At 46.2% G+C, this 22,632-nt stretch overlaps 1 protein-coding gene and 1 long non-coding RNA gene across 4 annotated transcripts in view; one reads left to right on the top strand and one right to left on the bottom strand.

Moving 5' to 3' along the window:
* Positions 1–22,632, top strand: part of KAZN (kazrin, periplakin interacting protein) — a 1,113,689-nt gene that overhangs the window by 198,106 nt on the left and 892,951 nt on the right. The gene's annotated exons all lie outside the window — the stretch shown is intronic.
* Positions 6,777–8,360, bottom strand: LOC112812305 (uncharacterized). 2 transcript variants are annotated; one of them, XR_003205247.2, is made up of 4 exons: positions 7,966–8,360; positions 7,410–7,558; positions 7,113–7,330; positions 6,777–7,017 (listed from the first exon to the last, which is right to left on the bottom strand). It is a non-coding gene; the product is annotated as an uncharacterized lncRNA (long non-coding RNA). The 2 variants fall into 2 exon arrangements; XR_003205246.2 differs by having other exon boundaries at positions 6,777–7,330.

The following is a 22,632-nucleotide window of genomic DNA, read 5'->3' as shown; positions in this document are numbered from 1 at the left end:
ATTTCTGTCTTTGCATTGTGGTGTTTAGAACACTTTCATTTAATGTAAGTATTGGTATGGTTGTATTTAAATATACCATCTCACTATTCATATCTGGTCTTCATTCATTTTATATTTTTTTCCTAATTTCTTTTGGATTGAGTATTTATCTTCTACTTTATTTTCACTTTAACTTATTAGCTATTCATTATTGTCCTATAACATATAGAAATAATGTATTAAAAAAGCATAAAAATGGTTACTCTACAGTTTACAATATGTATCTTCAACTTATCACAGTGTCCTGTCAAATAATATTGTGGCATAAGAACTTTTTAAAAAAATTTTTTTATTGTTATGTTAATCACCATATATTACATCATTTGTTTTTGATGCAGTGTTCCATGATTCATTGTTTGTTCATAACACCCAGTGCTCCACGCAGAACGTGCCCTCTTTAATACCCATCACCAGGCTAACCCATCCCCCTACCCTCCTCCCCTCTAGAACCCTCAGTTTGTTTTTCAGAGTCCATCATCTCTCATGGTTCGTCTCCCCCTCTGAAGAACTTTGCAAAAATATACTTGCATTGCTTCCTGTCTATGACTTGTACTATTTTTATCATTTATTTTACTTTACATATGGTCTAAATTTCACAACACATTATTGTTATTTATGCCTTAAAACGATCTTTTTAAAAGATTTATAAAAGCGAGAAAAATGCTTTCTATATTTACCTCCATATTTGCTGTTTCTGGTGCTCATTATTCTTTATGTACATACAAAATTCCACCTTGTCTTATCTTCTTTCTGGCTGAAGAACTTTCTAAATACTTCTCATTATGCTGTTACACTGGTGATAAATTCTCTCAGCATTTTTTTTTTGAGAAAAAAAAGTTTCCTACCATTATTTTATAAAGATATTTTGGTTTTCTCTGGAATTCTTGGCTTAGACATATTTTTCTTTGTATTTTAAAGATATCACTACGTTGTCTTCTAGCTTGCATAGTTTAAGATAAGAATTTTATCGTATTATTATTTTTGGTCCTCTATAAATGTGTCTTTTTTCTCTGACTGCTTTTACTTTTTGTCTTATCGCTAACTTTCTGTAATTTTGATATTATGTGCATTGGTGCGTTGTTCTTGTGTTTTTTGGGGTGTGTTGAGCTGCTAGGATTTGTGGATTTATAGTTTTTATCAGAATTGGACAAAATGGCCATTATTTCTTTAAATATTTACCCACACCTTGCTTTTCTGGGACTCCAATTGCATGCATGATAGGCCACTAAATATTGTCTGACAACTCACTGAAGCACTGTCCACTGTTTTGTAGTGTCTCTGCTTCTTTTCGGACAGTATCTACTGCTATGTCTTCACATTCACTAATCTTTTCTTCTGCAGTGTCTCATCTGCTGTTAATCCTATGTAGTATGTTTTTAATCTCTGATATTGTACTTTTTATCTCTAGAACTTTAATCTTTTTTGATAGCTTACATTTCTTCCTCATGTTTTCATCTACCTTTTTGGACATACGAAATATATTTATAGTACTGATTTTAGTATCCTGTTTTTTCCATCATCTCTGTCATTTTTGGATCTGTTTATTGTTTGAGTTTTTTTCTGTTATGGGTTGTTACTTCCCCATTTCTTCTTATTCCTCATAATTTTTTATTGGATTCTGGTGTTGTGACTATCCCATTATTGACTGCTAGAGAACTGTATTCTATTGTATTCTCTATTGCAGTTGTTTCATTTTTTGTTGGATATTGTCTTAGAACACATTCAAGTTACTGAAATCAGTTTGATTCTTTTGAGATTGGCTTTTAGCCCAAGTTACAGTTGATCCAGAGCAACCTTTAATTGAGGGCTAATTTGCCCCTACTGCTGAGGCAACACCTAGTCAAGAATTCTGTCTAACGCCCCATGTTTCCACACTGGCCAATGGCTACATGAATTCTTCTCAACTCTATGTAGGCACAATGGTTTGTTTTATCTACTCTTACTCTGCTTTTTCTTTCCTGGCTTCAAGCAGTTTCCTCCCACATGTGCACAGATCAATACTCAGCCAAAGACTTGAGGGAACCCTCTACAAATGTTTAGAGTTCTCAGCCTATAGAGGTCCCTCCTCTTTGGTATTTTGTCATGCAAATCCCAGGCACCTTGACCTCCCCAAGGAGGACCACTCTGTTTTTCAACTCAGTAGGACCACGAGCCTCTTTTGGTTCCCTCTCACTGGACTCTGGTCTGGAAACTCTCTCCAGGAAGTAAGCTAAAGAAATTGTAGGGCCCACTTTGTTTCTTTGTCTTCTTTTGAGGGTAATTTTCCTGTGCGGCTTGTTGTCCAGTGTCTGAAAAACCATTAATATCCATTCACATATATATTCAGTTTTTAGTCATCAGGGAGGAAGATCAATTTTGCCTTGGGTACCCCGTCATAGCCAGGAGTGGAATGCATGCCTATTACTTTATTTGCATGTATCTGTGTAGCTACAGGTAGAAGACTTCAATTATATGTCCTACGATAACATTTTAAAAAAATGTCAAAACATTTTGTTAATGTCAAACTCACAGCTGTTTTTCTATTTCAGCAGTTTTTTAACTTTTGGGGGGTTATGGATTCATTAGAGAATCCATGGACCCCCCCCCCCCTCTGAGAAATGCACATGGTCACACATACATAATAGCATGCAAATTGAAAAACGCAAAAATAATCCCTGATTCTCCCCTGTGGAACTTGGAGGACTATCTAGGCTCGGTGAGAACTCTTGCTCTAATTAATGTTGCTTTGTTTGTTACCTTGGTGATCAAAAAAATTATAATTTCTTCCCTGCCTTACCTTGCAGAGTTATTATGAAAGATCACACTGGCAATGTCAAAATACTTTACAAGAATTATGGAAACATACTATACTTTTTCTGGTGATGATTATTGTTACTATGGTTACCATCATTATCATTTATAATAAGGGCTTTTTAAAAAAATTGTAGTAGTTAATTCTTATAATAGTTTAATTTTCCTTAACTTTACAATAAATGCACATACACACATAAACATATACACACACATGTGCAAGTACACACACATTTTTTAAAATAGGGATTTATAACAGTATAACTATTTACAGTGAAAACATGGCTCTTTTTTTCTATTTTTTAATTTAAATTCAATTAGCAAAGGTATAGTACATCACTGGTTTTTGATACAATGTTCAATGATTAATCAGTTCAGTATAACCCCCAGTGCTCATCACATCATGTGACGGTTCTTGTTCTTGTCTCCTGTTTTCTCCCCTCAACTTTGTATCTCCTGGTTGAGCAGCTGTCCAACACAGTTGTACAATTTTTGCATCGATTTACAAATAAGTGCTGTGTAATGTACTTGTAAAATTCATTTTTCTGTGCTATTAAAATCAATGAAGATGCAATTTATGGAATAATCTTTTTCAGATATCTCTCTGAACTAGTTAATTTTGTTATTCAGTGTTGGCTATGCATGTTTTTTGATATGCAAGAACTTGCCTGCATTTCAGCCTGGCCCTGTGCTTCCATTTCTTCCCTCTGTCAGCAGGATGAAAGCCATGAGGGCATCTGCCCCCCACAGTGTGCCACATGCATCTCCATGTGCCATTCCCCACCCCACCCCCCCGACCTACTTCTCCATCCTCTCCCTTGCCATTTGTTTCTGTGTCCCCATCCCATTCAGAATTCTCTTCGAATGACTAAATCCTTCCCATCTTTCAAACGCATTTCAGGGCACACCTTCTTGAGGAAGCTTCGTGGCCCAATGGACTCATCTCCCCCTCTTCAGAGGTCCTGAACCAAGAACTTCTGTACTGGCCTATTCCAGTTCTAATGCCAGCAGTCTGAAATCTGTTTGTGGAAGAGATTGTGAGCTCTTCAAGTGTAGACACTCTGCTAGCTCTCTTAGAGACCCCTCCAGCAGGGTGCTTGCTTTATAGGAGACACTAAATACTTGCTGAATTCAATTCGTCTGAACTCATTCTTTCCCTCTCGGCTGATACGATAGATGAAGAATTTGCCCTGACCTCTCTTCCTGAGACCCTTGAATAATCGCCCAGGAAAAATCCAGAGACAATTGGGATATCCTCAAACACTGATGGTGAGAATGGAAATTGGTTCAGCTGTTTTGTAGGGCAATTTAGCAGGCTCTGTTAAGATTTTGTAGGTAGTCATCCTAGCAATTCCTCACCAGGGTACCTGCCTTGAGGATATGCATTCAGGTGAGTCAAAAATTCAAGGACAAGGATTTTCTCTGATGTATTGCTTGTGATTGCAAAAGAGTGTGTGGGGGGGGAAGCAACAACTAAATGTCCATCAATATGTAAATGTTTAACTACAGGGTACCCAATATAATATAATAGAAAAGTATTTCAGCAGTCTAGAAAACTTGAGTAGATCCTCATGGACTGACATAGTAACAAAATTTCCAAAACATATTGTTTGTTTTTAAAAACATTTAGAAATAATATGACTAGTCTATAGTGTTTATAATTTAAAAGCAAATCCCACAAAATCTCGACATTTCTATGTATTTGTATTCATGGAATCTTTATATTTCCTTTTAGTAGAACTGAATGTCGCATGGGAATGATGTTCTAGACAAGTCCGTGAGCAAGGTGACGATTGGATGCAGGCAAAATTTATTTCTAAAATCCCTTGAGAAAGAGCCACTTTGGAGTCAAGACAGTTCATCTTTACTAAGTCAAATGCAGCTCAGTATTGTTTCCCATTGTGTTGGAGCAGATTACTGTTTCTCCAGGCAATTTCTTCCGAACTGAGGATGGCAGGTTGCCTCTTGGGGGCCACACTATTCAAGCAGAAATAAATATGCTCACACCATGACAGGCCCTCCAAAGCTGAGACCAAACTGTGTGTCCCAGCAGGAGCATCTGAACATTTAGGTCAGGACAGTTGATGGTGGGTGACTCTGTGCAGGATGGGCATTTAGCATCCCTACCTCGCTGCCTCGGATGCTTATAATCCCCATTCCCTTCATTGCACAGTGAAATATTCTTCCAGGTATTTCTAAATGCCCACCAGGGGGCAGTACTTCCCCTACCTGAGAACCCCTAGCGTAGGACCCACATCTCCCAGCTCATCCTCACTCTTGTCTAGGCACACGCTCGTTATATGTCGTGGCCATTAGATGGAGTCACCTGCCCTTTTTAAGTGGGATCTCTAAAAATTACTTTTCTCTTTCTGTCTGAGCCTGCATAGTTGAATTCCTGTAAGCCGTATGCTCCAAGGGTGCTCTCCTACTATCTCAGTTACCTATTGCTTTATAACAAAGCATCTAAAACATTGTGGCCTGTGAAGATCCCATTTCACTATGCTCACGGAGTCTATAGATCAAGAGTCTGGACAGTGATTGCTTCTGCTTCACAGTATCTGGGGCTTCAGGTCAGAAGATTTGCAAAGGCTGTGGTGGACTCTGGCTGGGGGCTGGAATCATCCGCACGTGTCTTCATTCAGATTTTGAGCTCCTGGGCCTTGAGAATAACTCAAAGGCTGGGTTTTGGTGGGCTGCAGCCCATCTGAAGGGGCTGGAGCATGTACACATGGCCTTGCAGGGGAAGAAAAGCTCTCTTCTCTCTACTCTTCTAAGTTCATTGGCTGAGGGCCCTGCAGACTCAACTTACAAAACACAGGTTAACAAGAGAAAAACAAACAGTTTATGAACACATGCAGTGAGCATACACGTGGGAGAAACTCAGTGATGAGTCATTCAAGGGGGCAGTTAGATAAAGCTTGGGGTTTATATAATAGCATCTTAATGAATGACAGCAAATTTGTATGGTAGTGACAAGATGAAGGACAAGGAAGTTTTTAGGCTTTCAGGGGTGGCAAACTGGAGGGAGGTAAATATGTGTGGGAAAATTAATGCAAGATAAGGCCTATTTTAGTAACCTTAGCCTTGTCTCTGGGGATTAAGAGTCTGAGCCTATTGTTTTTGCAGATGGAGAGGAAAGCAGAGAGCTTTTGTGTGCAGGCACGTCTTCTGTTTCTCATTTGTCTTCAAAGTGGCATATTTTGGGCTGGCATATTCTGATCTCCTATAGCTTCTTCATGTGGTTTTGGGTTCCTCACAACATGGCAAACTCACCTACTTACCTGGTGGCTTCAGGGCTCCAAGGGTGAGTGTTCCAGCTAACAAGCAAAAGCCTCACAGTCCCTTGTTCCCTAGCCTTGAAAGTTACACAGTGTGAATAACGCAAACTTTTCCATCTAAGCAGCTCCAGGACCATCCAGGACATAGGTAGGCTCCACCTCTTAATGGCAGGAGTATCAAAGAATTTATAGCCATGTTTTGAAACTACCAAACCTAGTGTGCATAGGAGAGCATTCTGAAAGGGTGTGCATCAGTCTATTAAGGTGAATCTATAAAATTATCTTACAGACTAGACATGCTAGTCTACTGACAGTTGTATACGAGTCAATCTAATGATAGTAGTGGTTATCTCTGGTAGAGAAGATCAGGATGGGGAGGCAGTAATTCTGGCAGGATAAACTTCACTTTATTTCTTGTTCAGGTGTTCTTTATCATGATTATAAATCCATATATTACTTATATCATTTTTTAAAGGGATGATGTTTGACCTTCATCATAGAAACAGTCTTATAAAAGTGGAATAGGAGAGAAGTAGGGAACTTTGACCTGTTATCCGCGACATAAAAATTATTCTGGATCCACAAGCAAATGTCAGAAAACACTGCCTTCTTAATTTTTTTTTTAAAAGTTTTTTTTTTTAAGATTTTATTTATTTATTTGACAGAGAGACAGCAAGAGAGGGAACACAAGCAGGGGGGAGTGGGAGAGGGAGAAGCAGGCTCCCCGCTGAGCAGGGAGCCCCACGTAGGGCTCAATCCCAGGACCCCGGGATCATGACCTGAGCCGAAGGCAGATGCTTAACAACTAAGCCACCCAGGTGAACCTACTGCCTCCTCAATTTGATGCAACAGCTGATCGTTGAGTGCCTCTTGGGGTCGAGTAGTGTTCTGGGCGCTCTGGAGGATATACCTATGGTTAGGAAGAGGTGCCATGCTTCACTTGCTTGGAAAGGACAATAACAAGACAAGTGATCAGAGGAGTTAACACGTATTGAGCATTGCTACCTGGTGGGCGCTGTTTGTGTTCTGAAGTTATTTCTCAGAACAACCCTCAGAATATAGGAGAAAGCACGTGAACTCCAATTGTCTTGGGAAGACTTCGGGAAGGAGGTAGGATTTAAGCTGATACATTTGAGCTGAGGTTCTCAGACTCCGAAGGTCATCACCATTGCCTGACGAGTTTGGTCAAAATGTGAATGAATCCCAGGCTTACCTCAGATCTTCTGAAATGGAAACAGGTATATCTGTATTTGTAATGGGGAATCTGGTGTAGACAACCTTACCTCCACCTTAGACACTCACCTGGAGGTTTTGGAAACACTGATTCCCAGGCTCCTGTCATGGAGATTCAGATTCAGTAGTCTAAAGCAGGAAGCAGTGTCTTTTCTAAGTCTCAGGTGACACTCATAATCAGGCAAACTGTCATTGCAGAAGTATAGTGAGAATTTGACCTATAGAGACGAAGGAGAAGAGAGTGCAGGGAACAACTTTTGTGAAGGTGGGAGTAGGAAAGTATAGATAGACTTGAGTCTGCAGTGAGTGCTTGGAGCATAGACTGAAAAAAGACACTGGAGGGGGGACCCTGGTTAGGCTGCTTCATTTGTCAAGGTGAGAAGTAACACAGGCCTCAGGCACCTTCTAGCCCAGGGCAGATATCACCGAGTGAAAAGACCACTGAGTGCTACCACCTGCCTTTTCTGTGTGTCGTGCTGCCTAGAAGGTTAGTGTGATGGCTGGTGCTCTGGTAGCCATTTAGGACCTTAGCATCAACTTGAAAGTGACAGTTGTATAGTAGGATGATGAAGGTAAGAGACAGAAGGGAAATTTGATTTCTCTGATTCAAAGGATTTCTACTTACCTGAAGAACACCGTGTGCAGACAGTGATGGAAGCACGCAGAAGCTCCCATTACAAAATAGCGTGTGTGCACGAGCGCTGCCCCAGAGGGAACTTTTCTCAGTGAAGATCTGGTTTGTTCTCGATTGTGTCTGTTGAAACTGGATCATGGAATGCCTCACTGCCTCTCCTATCCAGTCATTTCGCTTAAATCGGGCCCTCAGATGTGTTTATCTTGGCTAGCAGTGTGTGTTAATATCTAGAAAAGTTCAGTTAAGCTGTTTGAAGCCATTAGTAAATTCAGGCAGAGAAGTTAAATCTGTTCCTCAGATGAATGAGTGGCCCTGCGTCACGGTGACAGTAGAAACACCAGTAAGGAGAGGACTGGCTGTTGGCGTTTATGGAATGTGCCAGGACATTTGCATTATCTCACTGAACCCTCACCACAGTTTTATAAGTTGGATTTTTTTTCTTATCCTCATTTTACAGAAGAGGAAGGGGAGGTCCAGCGGTGTTCACCTGCCCACAGGCTCGTGGCCAGCACAGAGCTGGAGCCAGCTGCCACCCTGCCTGGCGCTGCCCGCCTGCCTGAGGACAGCCTCCTCTGACCTGGCGGCATCTTGGTGCCCACAGCACGGGCGCAGGCCGGTCCTGCGGCCCCGAGGGTGCGGGCTGTGGCTAGCTGCAAGGCATCTGCTCATGGAAAGCTCCTTCCGAACAAAATAGACCTTTTTATTCCATGTTCAAGTTAAGTAGGTGATTAAGTGGGTTTTATTTTGCCAGTGGTTAATGAGAGTTGAATTAACCTGCGCAGTTATTGTGTGTTCCTTTGATGCGGGGCCTCCCTTTGCAAGAGGAGGCAGACAGCAGTGACAATTGCAACATTATGTAAATGACCACCAGGAAACGGGTTGCTGTGGGCAACTGGGGAGTCTGAGGAACTGGCTCTATTCTCCTGTGTTTCTGCCTCTGGCTTCCCTTCAAAATGCCCTCCAGCATCGGCTACCCAGATGTATTACCCGTTCTCTCTCCATTACCTGATTTTCTCCTTCATTCTTGCTCTAGTGTGGGGCCATTTGGCCTGCCCTCTAGGGAGAAGACTGGGCCTTTAAGTTCTTACAAGCATCTCCTGCATTCTGGACGCTGCTGAGCTTCCCTGGGGCTCCCAGCTGCCTCATTACCCAAGGCCTGTCTTTGATTTACTTCAGTTTATAGTCTCATGTATGTACCTTCTGCTTCCACTGTCTCTGGGGAATGCATGGGGGTGCCGTGGAGGGAGGGGGGAGCAAGGTTTATAATAAAGAGCTGCGTGCTTGGTTGCCATGCCACACACAGGGGTTTCACAGGGCCAGCGAGAAATCACATCTGCCCATTCGCCCATCATGTAGGGCATTTACCGTCTTCTCTTAAACTGGGGTTCAGGGTTTGGGGCCTGGGCTCAGGCTTGGGGAAGAGAGGGGGCCTCAACCTTACTTGGGATTTGATTGGGCAGCCACCTCATGACAATGCTGCCAAGAAAGGTGGCATGGATTATGCCATGTGATGAACATAAGGAAAGTCAGAGCCCTTTGCTGGTCAACTGGAGCTTTAATCTCAGGATGGCCCGTGTGTGTTAGATTCTGGAAACACCTGCATAAGGACAGGGTAGGAGAAGATTCAAAATGTTACTAGCCAAGAATGGATCCTTCCTCCCTCCCTCCCTCCCTCCCTCCCTTCCTTCTCCTTTCTTTCTCTTTCTAGAACGAATATTCTTTGGGGATGGCTATAAAGCAATGGAGAAATAATCAGGAAATGGAAACCACATCTATAGTCCACATCATAACAGTAAGGATTGCCATGGCTCCTGACGCCTACTGTTTCACCAGTTTGAACAGCCAGTCCCCCCTAGCCCCAGGATCCTGTGCTGCTCCCTTCTGTTTCCCTTAGACCCTGCTCACGCCTTCATGATAGCCCTTCACTGAAGGCTCTTGAGATCCCCCACTTGAGGTGGCCGTCTGGGTCCTGCCGGGAACCTGAGTCAGTATGTGGTAGAAATGGGATTAGAATCCACAGCCCAACTCCAGAGATAGGTTCACATGGTGGGAGGTCCTCAAGAGGACCCGTAGGTGTGACAGTTTGCCAGTACCCTCATACATGGGACTCATGTATAGTTGTCCTCCTAGCCATGATTTATTACAGCACAAGGATCCAAACCAACAGTAGCACAGAAAGAAGGTGCATGGTGCACATCTGGGGAAACCAGGCGTGAGCTTCCAAGAGCGCCCCGCTCTGTGCAATCACGTGGCATGTGCTTAACTCCTCTGGCGAGGAGTTGTGACAATGTGTGTGCAATGTTGTCAACCAGGAAAACTCAGAGACTCAGTGCCTGGGGGTTTTTATTGGGGGCTGTTCGTGTGGGCATATGCCCTCCCTGGTGTGTACCCGGATTCCAGACTCCCAGAGGGAAAGCAGGTGTTCAGCCTAAGCCATATTATTTATACAGAGAGTTGAAGCACAGAGTGCCACTCTTATTTAGGAAATATTGGAATTCTCCCCAATTGTAAGCTCCCCCGGACACCAGCCAAAGCCGACTTTGCAAGCAGGCCTTTCAAAGAACAGCCGTCATGCCAGCCACGTTGACTCCTTTCTGCATGGCTCGGAAGCACTCTAGCAGCATTTAGGAAGGGTTTACTCTGTGCGAGGCACTGCATTTGGAGGAGAGCACCAGTCATCTCTTTGAATGATAGCATGTAAAGTAAATACTGCTTGTAGTCCCCTTTTGCAGGTGGAAAGTCTACTCATGGTGATACAGCAAGTATGTGGTGAAGGCAGAATTAGAATTCAGGTTTATCCGACTCCAAAGTCTTTTAAAGGTTGGGGGAGGGCGGCAGGTAGGGATGGGGGCAGGGAGAATATGAATAGTATGGATGATTTCTAGTTTCTTCTGCGGGCATTGGTATTGTCTGTGTTTTATCCCCAGTGGACATACATTGTTTAATCAGAAAATTTAAAAATAATTGTATGAAGCATTTTGGGTGAGTCTCCTTTAATATATAAATAGACCCAATTATAAAGGCAGATTAAGTGTCACGATGCAGATGAACACCGCTAAATTACTTGAAGCCAGTTTGTTCTCTTAAGCAGGTTAAACATGTTCCTTATGATGCTGTTTACACATTGCGTTTGCTTAGCAAAACCTTTTCTCCTAGATATGGCAAAGGTAAACGTCAACTCGGCCCCCGCTGAATTAGCCCAGAGGGCCGTGCTCTTGATTAATAATCATCGCGAGTCAGAGATGCGTCTCCCCGCAATCCTCAAACCTCCCAGACTAGGAAGGTACTTTATTTTTTTAATAACAAGATAAAAAAGGATGGAGTTTAATTCTTACCAACTTCAGTGACCGAGGTCCTGGCATTCATACAAATGGAATATTACCTTGTGGGACTCCCAACAAATAAGGAGAGAAGAACCAGTTGGACCCAAAGCAGACTTTAAACAGCACAAAATCCAGGGTCCTGAGGAAGCCACACTCAGCGCCTGACATAGTTTGCCCACCCACAAGGCCTCCCTGTGCTGATCAGAGGAATCATGGATGCTCATTCATTTAAATTCTGACAGAGTGAGCCTGGGAAAAAAGTGGATGATCTTACCTCCTGCTCTCTGAGCATCTGCCCCTGTGTCTTTTGATTTGCAGATCACTGCTGGTGTCCTCTGTCTCGTGGCCCCCACCATTCCACCAGGCTGCTCTGCCTGGGTGACATCAACAGGCCCCTCCTTTCCAATTATTGGTCCTCTGCCCAGGTGCCCTTGGGGTCCTTCGAGGTCAATTCTGTGGAGCCGGTGTATTGGCTTCATGTGGCTGCTATATTCATTTGCAAGAGCTGCCAAAACTGAGTAACACAGACTGAGCAGCTCAAACCACACAGAGGCACTGTCTCATCATTCTGGAGGCCAGAAGTCTGAGATCCAGATGTTAGAAGAGTTGCTCTCCTTCTGAGGCCTCTCCTTGGCAGGCAGACGGCTGTCTTCTCCCTGTGTCTTCACATGGTCTTCCCTTGGTGTGTGTCTGGGTCCCAGTCTCTTCTTAGAAGGACATCAGTCACAGTGGATTAGGGTCCACCCTGATGACTTCATTCTACCTCTTTAAGGATGGTGTCTCCAGATGTGGTCATGAAGGGTAGGACTTCCGTGTAGGACTTTGGAGGCCAGGGGGCGCCGTTCAGGTCCTAACAGCTGTTCTAATGAGTTACCACAAATGTATCAATTTAAGGAACACAAACGTATTGCCTTATAGTCTGTAGTTCAGAAGTCGGACCCGGGTCTCACTTGGCTAAAATCAAGTTTTGGTAGCTCAGTTCTGTAGGCTCCAGATAGCATCCATCCCTTTGACTTCCCCCATCTTCAGAGTCAGCAGCCCTCCCATCACTCCCTCTTCCAAAACCACATTCCCCTCTGATGCTTTTTCTGGCCCCTCTTCCGCTTGTAAGCACCCTTGTTGATTACTTTGGGCCCACAATCCAGGGTCATCTCCCTGTTGTCAGGTCTACCGATTAGCAACTTTAATTCTCCTTTGTCATGTAACCTAACAGGTGCACAGGTTCCAGGGATTAGGTTGTAGACATGTCTGGGGGGCCGTTTTTCTGCCAAGCGCACTCCCGTAGCCTCTATATCAACACAGATCATCTCTCCGTGATAATGCTCCCCAAATGCAGGGAAAATCTCTCCACTTCGCAGGCAAAGAGACAAAAATGACCTTATTAAGAGCTTGCCAGGAGTGCTTATGTAGGGTTGTGGGGATTTCAGGAGACAGGGAAGCCTTATAAACTTGACACTGTGATGTCATTATGCCGAGGGAGGTGGGCTCTCTCTTGTCTCCATGCCAGGTGGGGTACAACTCACTGGGGCTGGGGAAGGGAGAGGAGCCCCATCATGGAGCTGGTGCAGAGCACAGCTCAGCATCTCTGTGCCACGTGGCCCCGCTGCTCCCCCCCAACCCCCCACCCCCACCGAAGGATCACGTATGTCTCCGGGATTGGAAGGGTCTGTCATCAGCTCCTGGCTTTTCCTCCCCCAGGAACTGTGCAAATAGCTTCTCTCCTCCTAAGGTGAAATGATTTGCCTTAGCTAAGCAGTTATCCACTTTGCTTCTGAAAACCTTCCTAAGGAGCATTTTGACACACAAGTGGATACGTTGATGGGGGGAAAAAAAGAAAAAAGAAAGAAAGAAAGAAAGGGTTTCCTGCCATCTGGTTTAGAAAAGGTGGTAAGGAACATTTCCTTGCTCTTCCATCTCTGTAGAACAGAAGCCGAGAGCTGGAAAGAAGGGAGCCCATCGCGGTGCGCCAGGGTCGGAGCCTCAGAATAGGGAGTGACACACCCAGGCAATCTACTCTGTGGCCATCCTAGAACTGGAACCCTAGATGTTCCAGCTGAAAAATGTAGTCTTATTTCCACCACATACCACCTTTATAACAGGTTTTCCCCCTAAACACTTAATAGTAACCTTGTGAAGATTCTATTGGGTGGGTGTTTCCAGGAATTAGTAGCGCTTGTCATTTTTCAGAAGAAGTAACTAATTCCTTTGTCCTTGAATGAATGAGCCATTTAGTTTGTGTTAGTTGAGCGGTTTCATTTTATTCCTAATATATTTCTACTATTTATCTAATTCAGTTTTCTTTTTGCCCTCATTCCTGAAACTATTTTATCCTTTTTCTTTCTTTCTTTTTTTTTTTTTGGCAGTTATGTGTATTTTTTGTTAAGTCCCCTTCAGTCCTTTGTGGTTTGAGTTGGAGTGTCACTGGATAACAATTAAATATCCCCCTTTTCTGCAGAGTGTGGTTTTGTTTGAACTCTTGTAGAATTGTCCCTCTGTGTCTGGTGGTGATACATTATGCTCTGTTTTGCTTTTTAGCACCCACTATGTGGCAAGTTCTGTGCTAAACAGGAGACACAGACCCTTGCCATCTGGGAGGGCCAGCCTGGCAGGGAGAGAAGGACATAATTCACTTATATGAATGAGTCCACGGTTACAGACCAAGAGAAGCAGTCTGGAAGAAGTGGGGTCTTTTGAGTGGGAATCACAGAAAGAACCAACCTGCCCTGGGGGAAAGGCTTCTACTTGGCCAAAGGTTGGAGTGTTAGCAATGTTGGGCAAAGAGAGGACATTCTGTATAGAGGAGATAGCGTGTGCAAAGGCCCTGGGGTAGAAGTAGATTTGGTGTATTTGTGGAACTGCTGTGTTCCTTCTGGCTGTCTGGTTCCTGATCCAGACGTTACTGAGCTTTGCTCTGGGAACTGTGTTTCTGGGTCCTACCTATACCTTGCCTGGATATTTTGCCCTGAACCCACTGGTTCCCCCCCCCCGCAAAGATTTATTTATTTTTGAGAGAGAGAGAGGGAGAGAGCATGAGCAAGTGAGCAAGCAGGGGGAAGGGGCACAAGGAGAGAGAAACTTAAGCAGACTCCACGCTGAGCTTGGAGCCCAAGGCAGGGCTTGATCCCACGACCCTGAGATCACAATCTGAGCCAAAACCAAGAGTCGGATGCCCAACCTACTGTGCCACCCAGGTGCCCCATTATTGGTTTTTGAAGAATGGCTTCACCTGGGAGCCCTTGTCCCCAGTGATCGCATAGAACACAACCAAGGAGAAAAGCATCCACTTCATTTTCCCAGCCTGGTCTACAACCAACTGACAAGTCTCGGCCTCTTCCAATGAAGACAATCCTATAGGGTTCTGTAAGATCAATGGAGTTAAGATATTTGAACTTCTTGGAAGACTCTGAGGTGCTGTGGATGCTTGTTAACCTTTGCTTCTGGTGAAAAAGTCCCTTCTGGAATGCCAGACAAGCTACATCTCACACTGAGTTTGTGAGAGATTGACATCAGGGCTGGATCTGAGGTGATGGGAAGGGTATTTTTAACCGAATAAATGACCTTTTTCTTGACCCTTTCTCCCATCCTTGTAGCAATCTTTTGGCATAACATATTTGAAATTGTTTTAGGCACTAGGACACAGATGTGTGGTATTTTAGAGAGAAAAACAACAGATGATTGGAAAATTAGGAGAAGGAAGTTTCTCGTTGAATTCTCCATCCTGCCAGCAATGAAACCAGCCCAGGCAGGAAAGACCTAAACTTTCCTTACTGGGGAATCTGAGAAGTTTCTAAGGATTCTCCAAACCTCCTGGCAAAACCCAACCCACTCTGACCAAGTTTCCTTTCCTTTCCAGTGTTTTCAGAGCAAACAAAGGGATGGTGTCTCCGCAATTCCCAGGTGGCCCTAGAAAATGGATTCAACAGCTGTGGTGGGCGGCAGGGGCTCAGCCAAAACTTGTTATATATTTAGAACAAATAGCCTCCAGGAAAGCAAGTCTGTGTCCATATGTGGCTGCTTAATGTACTCCCTCTGGAACAATCCCATCCCTTTTCTCAGCCTCCCTCCAGCCCCGGGCCTGCCCCCTTCCCTGCCTTCAAGGGCTGCATGGTTTTGCTGCCCAGAGCCTTCCTCCATGGGCCCAGCTCCCAAATGCCCTTGGAAATACACCTTTTCTGCTGTCTTCACATCCAAGCCCCTAATTTTCAGTGGGGTCAGTCTGGAGAGTAAATCTGATTTTCACTTGATTTCCACTAAGGTTTGATGATGATTAGTGGCCCCTTTTATTCTTGGAGAGGTACTTCATTGTGGTGATGTGGATTAACCCAAGTGAGTCTCCTCTGGGTGGGATGGCAGAAGGTGTCGGGGCCCTATTTTAAGGTGAGGAGTTTTTCCTGGCAGCCCTAACATGGGAACCTTGCGACCTCTGCCTGTGCGTATGTGTTTGGCTCATGTTGGCGGGATCGGTGCATGCAGAATAAATCTCTTTCACCAGCTTTCCAGTAATCCATTCAGCCATCCCACTGTCCCTCCTTCCATTTATTCTCGCCCTTGTTATCACATGCACACTATCTGTTCTCGGAGGTGCACATGACAGGCCGCTTGTCGTCCTTGGAGATTTCGCTCTCCAGGTTCATTTGGAGCCCAGGTGAGAGGGCTGGCGTTTCCTGAATCGAACAGCTGTTCTCTGGTCACTCCCTGCTGTCCTAACTCAGCCCCTGGAGCCCATGTGGCGTGGAAGCAGCTGGGGACAGCCTGAGCCTGAAATCTGTGTCCTAGCTACTCAGTTGCTTCCCACTAGCCCAAGATGATTCTGGCCTGCATTGTTTTCTGGCATCAAGATCCCTCTTTATTGCAGGAAGACCTAATTAAAATAATTCCGTGCCCAGCCCTTTGCTGACCTGTGTTTATGGGGGGGGGGCGTGTCTGAGATGAACACATTTGGGGGACTGGAGAGCCCTCAAAGCAGAAGGACATTTGGTTCCAGTTCTCAGACGAGCAGCCACTCAAGGCCGTGTCCATTGGGAGTGTGAAATATAGGGACGAGTCTGCTTATGATGGATGAGGTAGAGATCCTGTGACATAGTGTGGGTGGAAGCCCTTTCTAAACCAGACCGGGGCACAGAAACTCAGGAGCTGTGTGTGCCAGGCTGGGGGGCCCCAGAGAAAATGTGCCTGTGGGTGACTTTCCAAGTGGGAAAGGGAACATGGCAACTCCTCGATGCTGTAAATGCAGCCGGGTCACCTGAATTCAAGAAACCTACCTGGCCTGCTTGTCACACCTCAGCTTTATGTTCTTGAGCAAGTAGTTCCTCTCTCGGTGCCCCTAGTATACAAAGCCAGGGCGTTGGGCAAGGTTGCTGATACCCTCTGTCTGCTCAATTTCTGAATCTGTCTCTAGTTGACTGATCTCCAACTCGTCCTGCAGCCAGAATATTCGTTCTGAAACACATGGTTGCCCAAGGTTCTCCCCATGCTTAGCACGCATCTGCAGTTCCCTGTTGCCCTCAAGGTGAAGCCCAGGCTTCTTTGCTGGGCATCCATGGCCCCCCAAGACCTGGCCCCTGTGGCTTTATCTCTTGCCCTTCCTCCTGTCACCTGCATTCTGGCCAGCTTGGACTACATGGCACTCCAGAAGCTTGCCACAGCCCCAGGCCTCTGTGAATGCCATTTCCCCCCAGAACTCTGCCAGCCCATCCCTTCCTCAAGTGGCTGTGTGTTATTGACCCTCAGGTCTCAGTGTGAAAGTCTGAGACGCCTGCTCGGCACTTGCCCTGAGCCCGGGGGGGAGGCTCATCTCCAAGGTACTCCTAGATCGGCTCCTGGAACAGTTTTTGCTACCGAGTAGTGTGGTCCCCTGCTTACTGCTCTGTCCCCCCCAGTGAACCATAGGCAACTCAAAGGATGGGACTGTGCCCTGCTTGCACCGAGCCCCCTGTTCGTAACACAGTGCCTGGCGTGCGGCATTGACAGGCACTCAGTACATGTCACCTGGGCCGTGTGTAGGCGGCTGGTGCTGCCATCCAGAACATGGCATTATGCCAGCGAGTGCTCCCTCACAGGAGGCAGGCAGCGGCCCACATGGTGGATGCTCTCTGGTGAACTGACCCAGGCTATTTCTAGACAATGGTCGTCCCACTTTCCAAAACACCCTGCCATCTCCCAGGGGGAGGAACTGGACTCCATGTGGGCCCTGCCCTCTCACGGTTCCCCAGAGGGACCCTTTGTCTTTAGAACGAGCTGGGGATCTTGCGGACTTTCCTGTATGCTCCTGTTCTGAAGTACAACGCTAACCCTCCCCTGAGCGCGCACGTCCCATTTTAAATCCATTCTGGCAAGCTGGTTTCCTGTTCCCATTCAGTCAGTCATCTTCCATCTTTGGCAGGAAGGAGAACACACAGCTTTGCATGTGCCAACCCCAGCATATTTCTAATTCCATCGAGCGTGGCAGGCTGCACTATGAAGGCAATATGGCCCCACACCTGCACCTGTGGAGCATTTCTTGGGCCTTTTAAGTTAAGGACCAAAGCCCTGTTGGCTGGTAGGACAAAGGCCCCGCTGCTGAGAATCAGTATCACCACGCAGACCGCGCCAGGAAGCTGGGTACCAAAGATCCCCGAGTGAGGATTTGAAAGTGCAGTGGACTGACAGGGACAGCATTAAATCCAGAGCAAGGTCATGAGCCTTGGCCTGGTGTTTCTAGTCCATTCTGTGTGGGGAAGAACTCACAGAGGGGACAGAGGGACCTGCAAAGGGGGTGGGCTCATGACCTCTAGTAGTGGCAATGATCCATTTATCTGTTTCAAACCCTGATGATGCTCTGGAAACTTGCCCTTCTCTGAAATTCCCTTTGACCACAGCCAAGTATAGATTCACTTCTTAAGGACGTTGATGCATATCTGAAGGGCCGTGTGCGCGTGTGTGTTTCTGTCTTCTTTTTCTCCTGTCCATCCTTTGGCTCATTTTGAAGTTTTGGCAGGTGCCCACCAGGAACTGTAACCTAACTTCTTTTTTTTGTCATTTCTTCTCTGCTACGATCGTGAATGTCCTTTCTGCTACGTCAAGAGTGCTTTTGAGCCTTTCTCCTTTCTGATATTTTCCTTCTATTTCTTCTTGGCATGTCAATTTGATTTCCTACCTGCACAGCCCAGCACGAACCTGATGGTAATGACTCCAATTTGCAGCTGCCTTGGAAAGGTGTCAGCCAAGCCTGGAATCGCAACTCCATTCAGTTTCCACTCCTCACCTCCGGGGCCCTCTCCCCAAAATGGCAGTCCTTATCAAAAAGACTGAGGCAGAAAGTAGTAGCTGCACTAAAGCTTGATTTGAGTTTGCCCTTTATTTTTCTGATCACTGTGAAAATCAGTTCTAGGAGGATGATTTTGTCCCCCCCTTGTACTTGAGCCTACATTAATTTTGCTCTTTTCTTGCCATCCAATTTCGTTCTCTTCAGTTCTGTTCTCAGCTGGATCCTGGTGTTTCACTGCACATTGTGAACCAGCAGAGCAATAATATGTTATGATTAATAAGTGGCTTGACAGGCAGGAAAAAAAGCAAATCTTACTCATTGCATCCACGGTGCTGCACAAATTTGCTATTTTTTGAAAAATGTATGTAGTCAGCAGGATGGTTTTTGTCTGCCTTCTTAGCCCTCCACCCCCCTGCTTCAGCCGGATATTCCATTTCTTTTCACCTGCAAATGGCAGGCCCACGGGTCCCTGAGGAACTCACGGTTCTGGAGGCTGCATCCCACATCACGCAAGATATGTCAATGTGCATCCACGTTGCACTTCAAATGCAAGTTTGTGTAACTGTGGAAGAATTCAGACTCTGATTGCACTTGGCCTGTTGGCATAATACATCTTACTGTGTACCAGGCCCTCTCCCGAGCGTGTACAGGTATGGCATATACAACTCACAGCAATGCTAGGAGCAAGGTGCTCTTATGATCTGAATAATTTTTTTAAAGCTTTATTTATTCATCTTAGAGAGAGAGAGAGAGTGGGGCAGTGGGGAGGGGCAGAGGGAGAGAAAGAATCTCAAGGAGACTCCTTGCTGAGCATGGAGCCCGATGTGGGGCCTGATCCCACGCCCCCAAGATCATGACCTGAGCTGAAACCAAGAGTCGGATCCTCAACTGACTGAGCCACCCGCAGGTGCCCCTGATCTGAGTAATTTTTTATTTTGTTGGCCTATATCGTATGTTCACCCATTTCTCTTAATGGGTTTTATTTGCATGATGTGGAATTATTTTTTTCCAGGTTTCCAGAATTGTTTTTCCCTTGAAACCACAGGTTCTAGATATGCCCTCTTTAATACGGGATCTATTGCTGTCTGTGGCTCCTGAGCACATGACTGTGGGTACTCCAGCTGTGCTTTACGTATACAATACACCTTGGGTTTCAGTGACTCGGGATGGAAAAAAGAACGTGTAATACCTTATTAATATCTTTCTGTGTTAACTACATGCCAAAATTATAATGATAAGATTTGGGATATGTTGGTTTAATATATGATTAGAATTCATTTCATCTGCTTTTCTTTTTCTTCCCTTTTGTAGTGAGGCTACTAGAAAATGTCAGTTGCACACATGGCTCACATTCTGTTTCTGTGCCCAGAGCTGCTCTAGAGAGCACGCAGAAGCCCGTGGGGTTAAAACGGCCTCCGTTGCTTTCTACCTCCGCTTGAAGTACACCAATGCTGCTAGGGAAGGCGAAGGCTTCATCTGATACCATTTACACAACTGATGTTCAGTGAGGGCCTACTGTGTGCCAGACATCAGTGGGGAACAGGACAGACGGCATCTGTGTCTAGGGTTTGTGCATCAGGGGCCCCTGCTCCAGGGCAAACGTGATGACACGCCTGGCCCTCGAAGCTGGAGGGGCCTGGGTGGGGGCTGGGCATGAAGGACATGGTTCCTTGTTCTCATTCACACAAAGGGGCAGTATCTCTCCCAGCCATGTCCCTTGGTGGGGTTGCGTTTGTCCAACAGGGGCACCTTGAACAAGAGCCTCTGTGGGCATCACCAGCCCTGTCTGCCCTCACAGAGGAGGTGGATCAGGAGTTGCTTCTAGAGCCCCGTGCCTGTTACCCCATCTCTTTACCTGGATTCAAATCTCTGGTCCGAATTCCTGAGCCCGAGACCCTCCGGGCAGAGATCTCTGCTTTGTCCAACCACAGACTCGTGACCCACGGCCAGTTCTGACCTCCCCGTGTAGACCTGTCTCAGTCTGGCAAGCCAGTGAGGCTCCTTCTTTGTCCTCTTTTCAGTAAAAAATGACCTGGGTCTTAACTGTTTTCCCGATTCCCTTCTCTAGAATGTTGGCTCCTGATTTGCCTTGTTTGTTGGTGTACCTGCAGTGCCGAGGGCACCGTGGGAACCTACAGAGGCTTTGTGGTGGTGAGCACAGACCTTTGCGCCTGGATGAGGCTGGGGCTTCTTGCACGCCTCTGTGTCTCTTCGGTCACTGTCCCTTGTCATTTGTCTCAATTCCAAGATTTGATGACCCAGCTTTTAGGAGCATAGACTTTGCTTGGATGATAGTAGACCCTCTCTGCTCCTGAGCTCTGGGGACACAGCTGCACTGGTCCTCAGGGCCTGGTGGCTCCCGGGTATCTCTGTCACCCCTTTAGCCTTGGTGTTTTCTCTCCTTTTCTGAGACTGCACATCCTCTAGTGCAGTCTCAGCTCCTAGCTCTGAGCCTGGAATGTAGAAAGCTCTTGGTAACTGTGCCCTGAGTACCCATGCCGCCTCAATGGAGAGTCCAGAGGGCAGAGGCCACACAACATGCTGTGTTGGCAGAAGGCAAAGACTTGCTTGTCATTCACTGCAACCTCGGGATTTGAAGGCCAAAGACTTTATCCAAGTACCTGAAAGTGACAGGTTGTTTCCTCTTCTCCAGGTATTTTTTCCTCTTATTTATTTATTTATTTAGAGAGCAGGGGGAGGGGCAGAAGGAGAGGGAGAGAATCTCAAGCACATTCCCTGCTGAGCATGGAGCCTGACGCGGGACTCGATCTCACGACCCTGAGATCACAACCTGAGCTGAGGCCAAAAGTTGAATGCTCAACCGACTAAGCCACCCAGGCACCCCCAGGTATTTTTTCCTTTGGAGCCATGCTGTAGAATCTTTCATTCAGCCTTTGCTTTCTGCCTTGCATTTACAGAGAATTCTCCCCCATACCCGGGGGCGTTATTTATTTCTTTGTTGTTACTCCTGGGTCTGCTGCTCATGGTACTTCCACATCCTTGGCTGGTGGGTTGGTCATCGTTCAGATTGTTCTCAGTGAGTGGATCTGGAGGGCTCTTGAGCATCTCTGCCTGGGGGAAGCCAGGCAGCTATTCCTGCTTTGTGATCCAGTTCTTTCACCACTTATTAAGCACCGTGTGTTCCCTCACTGGACCTGTGCTGGCTGCTGGGGTCTGGGGGATCGATCAAAAGGAGACGAAAGGCTCCCTGAGCCCTGGGGATGCTTACGAGCCCGTATGGTTCTTGTAGACAGGGGACACGGGGATTGCCCAGTAGGCTTGCGTGAAAAGCCACTTGCTACATGGTGGCTCTGTAGCTCTGTGAGCCCCACAGGGCTCAGAGGATGGCAAGCCCGGTGAGCCACCAGGGCTTCAGCATTGCCCCTGCCCAGGGGTAAACCCAAAGTGCACGCCCGAGCAAACACTGCTTTCAATGGACCAGGGCCTGGTTAAAGAGTCCCCTCACGTCCCCCAGCCCCGTCCCAGCTCTGAAGATTTTCCACTGGAGTCATTAAAGCAAAATCCATGTCGTGATCGCTCTGAGCTTTCAGATCACTTTATTTCTTTATTTTTGGTCCCGTTTTGTTTTTTTTTAAATAGGACATGTAGCCATGAAGGGACTTGTGATTGATCGCGGAAGGCCTTCAGCTCAGCTTTAATGAACCACCATCTTGCTTTGATCCAGTCATTGCAGGTGGTTCTCTGTGAAGTGTGTGGCCAGGGCAGAGAAGAGGGGTGGGGCGGGGGGGGGGGGCTCCCCAGCCAGGGTTCTGGCTGAGTTCCTTACACAGGACAATGACAGCACTGCAGGCTCTCCCCGCCCCCTACCCGCACCCGCTCCGCCCCCTCTAATGGCGTTTTTTAACTGTTTCTTAGAAGTGAGTGAACATTTGTTCTGAGGACTGCCAGAGGCTTTGTGTGCTTTTATACCTTTTGGAGAAGTTCTTTAAACTCAGGGGAACAGTGCCTGGGACAGCTCCTGCCCTTTCCTAAGCTGGGTGTGAGGATGTACATTAGACCTGTTGCCCCGCTGCTTTAGCGGCCCCCCCCCCCCCCCCCCCCGCCGCCCTCCGTGGTTGCCCTACCTAC

The sequence above is a fragment of the Callorhinus ursinus genome, unplaced genomic scaffold, assembly GCF_003265705.2.
Source record: "Callorhinus ursinus isolate GAN/ISIS: 27379988/994484 unplaced genomic scaffold, GSC_fseal_2.0 scaffold18, whole genome shotgun sequence".
NCBI classification, from domain to species: domain Eukaryota; kingdom Metazoa; phylum Chordata; class Mammalia; order Carnivora; family Otariidae; genus Callorhinus; species Callorhinus ursinus.
This window is presented reverse-complemented; position numbering and strand designations above follow the sequence as displayed.